The sequence below is a fragment of the Sciurus vulgaris genome (genome assembly GCF_902686455.1).
Source record: "Sciurus vulgaris genome assembly, chromosome: 14".
Classification (NCBI taxonomy): Eukaryota; Metazoa; Chordata; class Mammalia; order Rodentia; family Sciuridae; genus Sciurus; species Sciurus vulgaris.
The window spans coordinates 98569883-98577502 of NC_136475.1; positions in this window are offsets into that span (position 1 = coordinate 98569883).

Genomic DNA, 7620 nt, shown 5'->3' on the forward strand with positions numbered 1-7620 from the left:
CTATTTATTGTGCTCTCTGTGGAACTGAAGTTTGATTTATTTTTGTACTACACGGCATGGGTTTGTTGACACTTTAATTTTGCTATAAATGTGTGGAATCACAAGTTGCTGTGAGACTTCATTTTTAAATCGTGAACTTTGTACAAACTTTGTCATGCTGGATGTGAACACATCTTATCTAAATAAAGAAGTGTTGCCACGTTTGTAGCACGAAGGATCTCTAGCCGGGTCTGCGTCTTCCCTGGAGCCTCGGGCCCCACCCAGAGCTCCTCGCTGCGCCGCAGAGGCGGGGCGTGGCTCCCCACGCGGAGGAGGATCAAGTCCACAACTCTGAGTGGTTGGGGTCTTCCCTGTGTCCTTCCAGAACATGTCATGCTGTCACGATTCCCACAGCACCTCCCACCTCAGAGTCTTCACCTAGGTGAGGACACTGCCCCTGTCACTCAGGTGTCCCCAGAAACAGTGCACTCTGTGGTACCTGTCACTCAGGTGTCCCCAGGAACAGGGCACTCTGTGGTACCTGTCACTCTGGTGTCCCCAGAAACAGTGCACTCTGTGGTACCTGTCACTCAGGTGTCCCCAGGAACAGGGCACTCTGTGGTACCTGTCACTCTGGTGTCACCAGGTACAGTGCACTCTTTGGTACCTGTCACTCAGGTGTCCCCAGGAACAGTGCACTCTGCTGCACCTGTCACTCAGGTGTCCCCAAGAAGAGACACTCTGCTGCACCTGTCACTCAGGTGTCCCTAGGTACAGACACTCTGCTGCACCTGTCACTCAGGTGTCCCCAGGAGCAGACACTCTGTTGTACCTGTCACTCAGGTGTCCCTAGGTACAGACACTCTGCTGCACCTGTCACTCAGGTGTCCCCAGGAACAGGGCACTCTGTGGTACCTGTCACTCTGGTGTCCCCAGGTGCAGTGCACTCTGTGGTACCTGTCACTCAGGTGTCCCCAGGAACAGACACTCTGCTGCACCTGTCACTCAGGTGTCCCCAGGTACAGACACTCTGCTGCACCTATCACTCAGGTGTCCCCAGGAACAGAGCATTCTGCTACACCTGTCACTCAGGTGTCCCCAGGTACAGACACTCTGTGGTATCTGTCACTCAGGTGTCCCCAGGTATAGTGCACTCTGTGTTACCTATCACTCTGGTGTCCCCAGGTACAGGGCACTCTGCTGCACCTGTCACTCAGGTGTCCCCAGGAACAGGGCACTCTGTGGTAGCTGTCACTCAGGTGTCCCCAGGAACAGGGCACTCTGTGGTAGCTGTCACTCTGGTGTCCCCAGGTACAGTGCACTCTGTGTTACCTGTCACTCAGGTGTCCCCAGGAACAGAGCACTCTGCTGCACCTGTCACTCAGGTGTCCCCAGGTGCAGACACTCTGCTGTACCTGTCACTCAGGTGTCCCCAGGAACAGACACTCTGCTGCACCTGTCACTCAGGTGTCCCCAGGTGCAGACACTCTGCTGCACCTGTCACTCAGGTGTCCCCAGGAACAGGGCACTCTGTGGTAACTGTCACTCTGGTGTCCCCAGGTACAGTGCACTCTGTGTTACCTGTCACTCAGGTGTCCCCAGGAACAGGGCACTCTGCTGCACCTGTCACTCAGGTGTCCCCAGGTACAGACACTCTGTTGTACCTGTCACTCTGGTGTCCCTAGAACAGGGCTCTCTGCTGTGACCCACTGTGCAGCCCTCACAGCCTAGATGACGGTGTTGTCACTGAACGTGCTTCTGTTCTCTGGCTCCCGCTGGAGCAGTGATGTCCTCCCTACGTTTTCCTTGCCTGGGATCCAGTCCAGAGTCAAGGCTGTGCTTGGTGACCTGCCTTTCCCATTCCTCCTCCTTATTCTTGGTCAGTTCCTTGGCTTCTTGTGTCTCCTGTGACATGGATGATTCCCCCAGGTCCCAAACTCTTGCTTTGCAAGGTGTCTCTAAATTGGTTTGCGAGGCTGCCTCCACTGCACTGGATTAGTTCCCATGGGGAGGTGTGTGTCCTTCTCAATCTCACACAGAGACCTAGCATGTCCTGTGGCTGGTACTGGTAACCTGGGTGTTAAGGAAGAATGCACGGCTGCTTCCACACTTCCAGCAAGGATCCAAGCATCCCCAGTAAAACTGCACCCTCCCAATGTAGCTTCACAGTGAGAAACCCACTTCCACACCATCTCCATTTAAAGTGTCATGGTTTAAAATTCCAGAATATCCCCCTCTGATGGTTACAATTCCAAATAACATAGTGCAAGGAAAAGGCCCTACAAGCTTTGTCAAAGGTGCTCCTGCTGCTTGAGTTCAGGGGCAGCAGCGCCCTGGAGCTGGCATCCCGTCCTCGCCCTCAGCAGCCCTGCTTCCCAGAGAGCCGCCACCTGCAAGCCTGGCTAAGGGCCTCAGCGTGGCTCTCCCGCACTGACGGAGGGCTCTGCCTCGGAGTGCCTTCCCTTCCCTCTCTGGAGCTTGCATTGTGAGAACTCTGTCAAGCATCAAAGGCCATTGAAGGAACAAATGACGCTAATGCAGATGGTGGCTGCCAGCAGGGCCTTGGGTCTACCATCTGGTGGTTAAAAGTCATTTCCCCCAGGAGCGGATGCCTGAGAAGTGATAGCAGTATCTCAAAAGCAACTTAAGTAATGTCAAAAGTGTTTGAAAACTCAAAATTTTTGACCCTATAATTACCTGACTCTATCCTAAGATATGGAAAATGTTGCAAATGCACCAGGATAAATTAAAGCAGCCTTAAAACCCTATTACAGAGGAGAAAGTAAGGAGTTTTTGAAAACTGCTTTGTTGGGTACCAGGGAGCTGTTGCAAAGACCCTTAGAGGGGCTGTTGCCACGCGGTGGTGAAGCCTGGTTCCAGCCCCAAGGGCTAGCACCCACGTGGTCCTTAGACCCTGGGACAATGCCTGGGATGACTCATAGGGACTGCAAATGCAAGCAGCTGGGCGGCTGGCACGCAGGTGAGCACGTCAGGTGCATGCAGAGAACCCGAGGAGGGGGCAGAAGAGAGAGAGGAGACCCGAGGAGGGGGCAGAGGAGAGGCAGGGGACCCGAGGAGGGGGCAGAGGAGAGAAAGGGGACCCAAGGAGGGGGCAGAGGACAGAGAGGGAACCCAAGGAGGGGGCAGAGGAGAGAGAGGGGACCCGAGGAGGGGGCAGAGGAGAGAGAGGGGACCCGAGGAGGGGGCACAGGAGAGAGAGGGGACCCGAGAAGGGGGCAGAGGAGAGAGAGGAGGGGGCCCAGAGCACAGACCATGGCTTGGGCAGCAGAAGATGGTGCAGGCAAGAAGGGAAGAAGGGTGCAGAGGGTGCACCTCCCGTGGCCCCGGCTGACGGCAGCACTGGGTGGCGGGGTGTGCACCAGGGCAGCGGGGCTGGGTCGGTGCTGCCTCACGTGGGCAGACTCAGCACGGGGAGGGCACGGGGGCTGAGGGGAAGAGCACCGAGCAGAGGCTGCGGCAGACACAAGTCCCTCCTAAGGGTGCTTCCCAGGCAGCGGCTCACCCCTGGGTGCCGGAGGGGACACTGACCAGGGGCCCACAAGAGTGCAGATGCCAAGCTGGAAACAGTGCTGCCACCAGCCTCTGGACAGCAGCCACTGGCCAATCAGTCTGTGGCCTTCCCCCAGGAGGCCCCAGGATTCCAAGAGCCCGGCCTCTCCCCCGTGTCCTGATTACTGGGGAGGAGGTCATGCCTGTCGGGAAGCTGCCTGCCCCTCTGCACAGGAAGCTGTGTGCAGCCTTGGGCAGCTGTGAATGGCTTCCTTGTGTCACCAAAAGCACTTTCCCTGCAGCGTAGCTGGAGGCCCGTCCTGCTGCAGGAAGACTTGGGCGGGTATGGCCCCCTCGGCAGGATGCACTTCTTCATCCTAGGCAGTGCCTGTGTCAGTGGGTGCCATGGCATTCAGGGCCACTGAATAACGCAGAGGAGCCCAGGACCTTGAGCAAAGAGCAGCCTAGATCACATCAAGGAAAACCTGAGGGTCCACCAAGGTCTGGCTGCTGGGCCAAGTGCTGGAGGCTGGGCTGTCTGGGGCCCTACAAGACTGACCCATCCTTGCAAATGTTCCCTGCTTTGCCCCGTTCTTTTCTTCAAACTGGATGGGTACTTTTTGTTTTGTTTTGTTTCTTTCTGTACTATAGTCTGTACCCTTAAGTTGCCTCCAATATTTTTGAGCAAGGCAAAAAAAAACGTAAGGAAGGAAAGACGAGGGAGGAAGGGTGGGCGTGGGAAGGGGAGCCAGAGCGGCCGCCCAGCCAACCACGAGAGCAGGACCCCAGCCGCTGCCAGGTTCAGGTGCAGGTGGGTGGGCTTCAGGGGGCAGTGGCCCCATGTCCTGAGGCTCAGCTTCACTCGCCCCGTGAGCCGGGCAGCTCTCCCAGGGTGACGTGCAGGCTGCTCAGTCTGCAGCAGAACTGCCCGCAGTCAGAGCTTCTCCCCTGCTGAGCCTGGGAGGCTGTGCTCTTTCCCCTGTGTAAGGTAGAAACAGTAGGTATTAAAATTACTTTCTTCATCTAATCTGTGGGGGCCAAACGTGTTCAAGACCAGTTGAGAGTGGGTTAGAGAGGCGGCCTTATTAACCGCCATGTGCACCCCAAGCTGGGCGCCCACACCATCACCTCCACACAAGACTTCCCCAGGCACCACCTCAGCTTTGCTGACCCTGCTGGGAAGTGTCTCACTCCCCTAGGGAAATCCAGGAAGCCCTGTGGCAGGGGACCCGCTCCTCTCCTGCTTCCCAGAGCGCACCGGATTCCCACTCCCTACCCAGAGGGGTTGCTGCCTCCCTCCTCTGCTGGGAATGACTCTTTACAGAGGTCTTGCTGCCCAAGACCCTGGGATCCAGGCAGTTGCATCTAAAGCACCCATGGAGACCATCCTTCCAGGAAGGGAAGACCAGGGAGAGAACAGCGCTCTCCGTCTCGATCCTCCAAACCCAGGACGGAGGCAATCCAGAGACCCGCAGCCTGGGAGGCCGCTGGCTCTGTGAGCCACCCCGGGGCTTCGGGTCCATTGGAGTCCGACACGGTCTCTCCCCAGCCCTCCCATCAGCACGTCTCGGTGGTTTCAAAGCCTTGGCGGATTGAGAAAGTGACCCCCCAAATAACTTGGGAACCCCCAAATTGTCTCCTCAGTTGTACGAAAACAAAAGCAGATGAGAGCAGACAGAGACTGTTTCGCAGGAGCTGCTGGGGTCCAGCCACCCTCACCAGGGTCGGTGGAGATTCCAAGGCAGGCGAGGGGGTGGGCCTCGCAGAGAAGGGAGGGCCTCTGGGCAATCCCCAGGAGGCCCCTGGCCTGGACAGGCGGGGACAGCTGCGGGAAGGGGCGTCCCTTGGAGCGGTCACAGGGTCCATTTGGCTGCTGTCAACAGCCTGAGTCGGAAGCAAAGACCATTACACGCGCCGTGGGTCACTGTGTCCTGGCCGTTGGTGCCCGGAGGTTGTCACGGGCCTTGGCTGGCTCTAGGGAGTGCCAGGGCCTCCTGCAGCAGGCTGCCTCCCGGCCTGTTTATCACAATCAGGGGCTGGAGTCCCAGGGAAGTAGGCTGCAGGTTGGGCCAAATCCTTTTGTTTTGTGTGATCTGCACTTTCTGTATTTATTCCTCCTTAGCAGGCATCTTTCAACCTTGCGAGAAATTAGAATTAAGAATTAAAACACTTTTGTTTTAAAATTGGGCTTACCTGGCATTTTAAGAGTCAAAATACCCAGGGCTTCGGGTTGAACAGGGTACCTGTTTGGATGCTGCAAAGCTCTGTTTGTCTTTGTCGTCTCTGCTTCTATGACAGGATGCCTGAGACTTGAAATAAGAAGGCAGTTTATTCGACTCATAGTCCCAGCCTGGCAAGGGCCCCATACTGCTCAAGCACCTGGCAGGGAGGAGAAGAGCAACCAGGTTGTTCAGAAGAGAAAAACACAGGGTCGACTTGCTTCAGAACAGAGGCTCCAGAGAAGGCGTGGCCACCCAAGTGTGAGAACCTGGTGGGAAGGGCATCAGTCCCCACAGGACCCGCCAGCTCTCTGGGCCACGGGAAGCAGCAGGTCTCCACCTGAGTGAAGAGGACATGCATTCACAACTACAGCACTCTAGTTTTGATTTACCTGTGATTCCCTATACCTGTGCAGTGAGTCACTAAGAGGAACAAGCTTCCTCTGTTTAAAAGATTATTCTTATGTTTATAAAAAGATTGTGAGGTTTTCAATAGACGGCAGAGTACTTGTAAGGGAAAATGAAGGCATTACATTTTTAACTTAGTTTTAATGATATCTAATTCAACCTAATTTTTTGACAAGACCATATATTAGTCAAGGGTTATAAATACTGGTTGTTCAAGGCATTATACATTATATTTACATAAAAGGCAGCATTTATAAGTTTAACTTTAAAACGCTTACAAAAGAACTTAGATTTTGTTATGGTTTAGATGTGGTGTCCCCCAAAAGCTCACCTGTGAGACAATGCAAGGTTTGGAGAGAAATGATTGGATTATAGCCTTGACCTAATCCAAGAATTAATCCCTGAAGGGATTAACCGAGTGGTAACTGGAGGCAGGTGGGGTGTGGCTGGAGGAGGTGGCTCACTTGGGGCATGGCTATGGGGTATATATTTTGTATCTGGAGAGTGGAGTCTCTCTCTGCTTCCTGATCACCATGTGAGCTGCTTCCCTCTACCACACTCTTCTGCCATGATGTTCAGCCTCACCCCCAGCCATGAGGAATGGAGCAGGCTTCCATGGACTAAGAACTGTGAGCCTCAAATAAACTTTTCCTTCCCTACAACTGTTCTGGTTGGGTCCTTTAAGTCACAGCAGTGAAAAAAGCTGAGTAAAGTAGATTTTAAATGTCTAAATGTGTCATTTTTTTTTTTTTTGGTTTTAAATTGTATTTTATTTCTTTCACATTTAACATATTTTTAAAATTTTTGTATTTGTTCTAATTAGTTATACATTACAGTAGAATACATTTATGCATTTTGATAAATCATACATAATTGTGTATAATTTCTCATTTTTCTGATTGTACGTATTGTATGATCACATTAGTCATGCAGTCACACGTGTACATGAGGTAATAATGTCTGTTTCACTCTACTATCATTCCTTCCCGCACACCCCTTCCCCTCCCTTCACTCCCCTCTGCTACCTAATATAAGTAACCCTATTCTTCCATAGTGCCCCCTCCTTATTGTGAATGAGCTTCTGCATATCAGAGAAAACATTCAGTCTTTGGTTTTTTTTGGGTTTGGCTTATTTCACTTAACATGATATTCTCCAACTCCATCCATTTAACAACAAATGCCATAATTTCATTCTTCTTTAAAACTGAGTAGTATTCCAAAAAACCAAAGGCTGAATGTTTTCTCTGATATGCAGAAGCTCATTCACAATAAGGAGGGGGCACTAGGGAAGAATAGAAGAATAGAGTTACTTTATATTAGATAGAGGGGAGTGAAGGGAGGGGAAGGGGTGTGGGGGAAGGAAGGATAGTAGAGTGAAACAGACATTATTACCTCATGTACATGTATGACTGCATGACCCATGTGGTCCTGAAATATGTACAATCAGAAAAATGAGAGATTACTTTCTATTTATGTATGATTTATCTAAACACGTAAATGCATT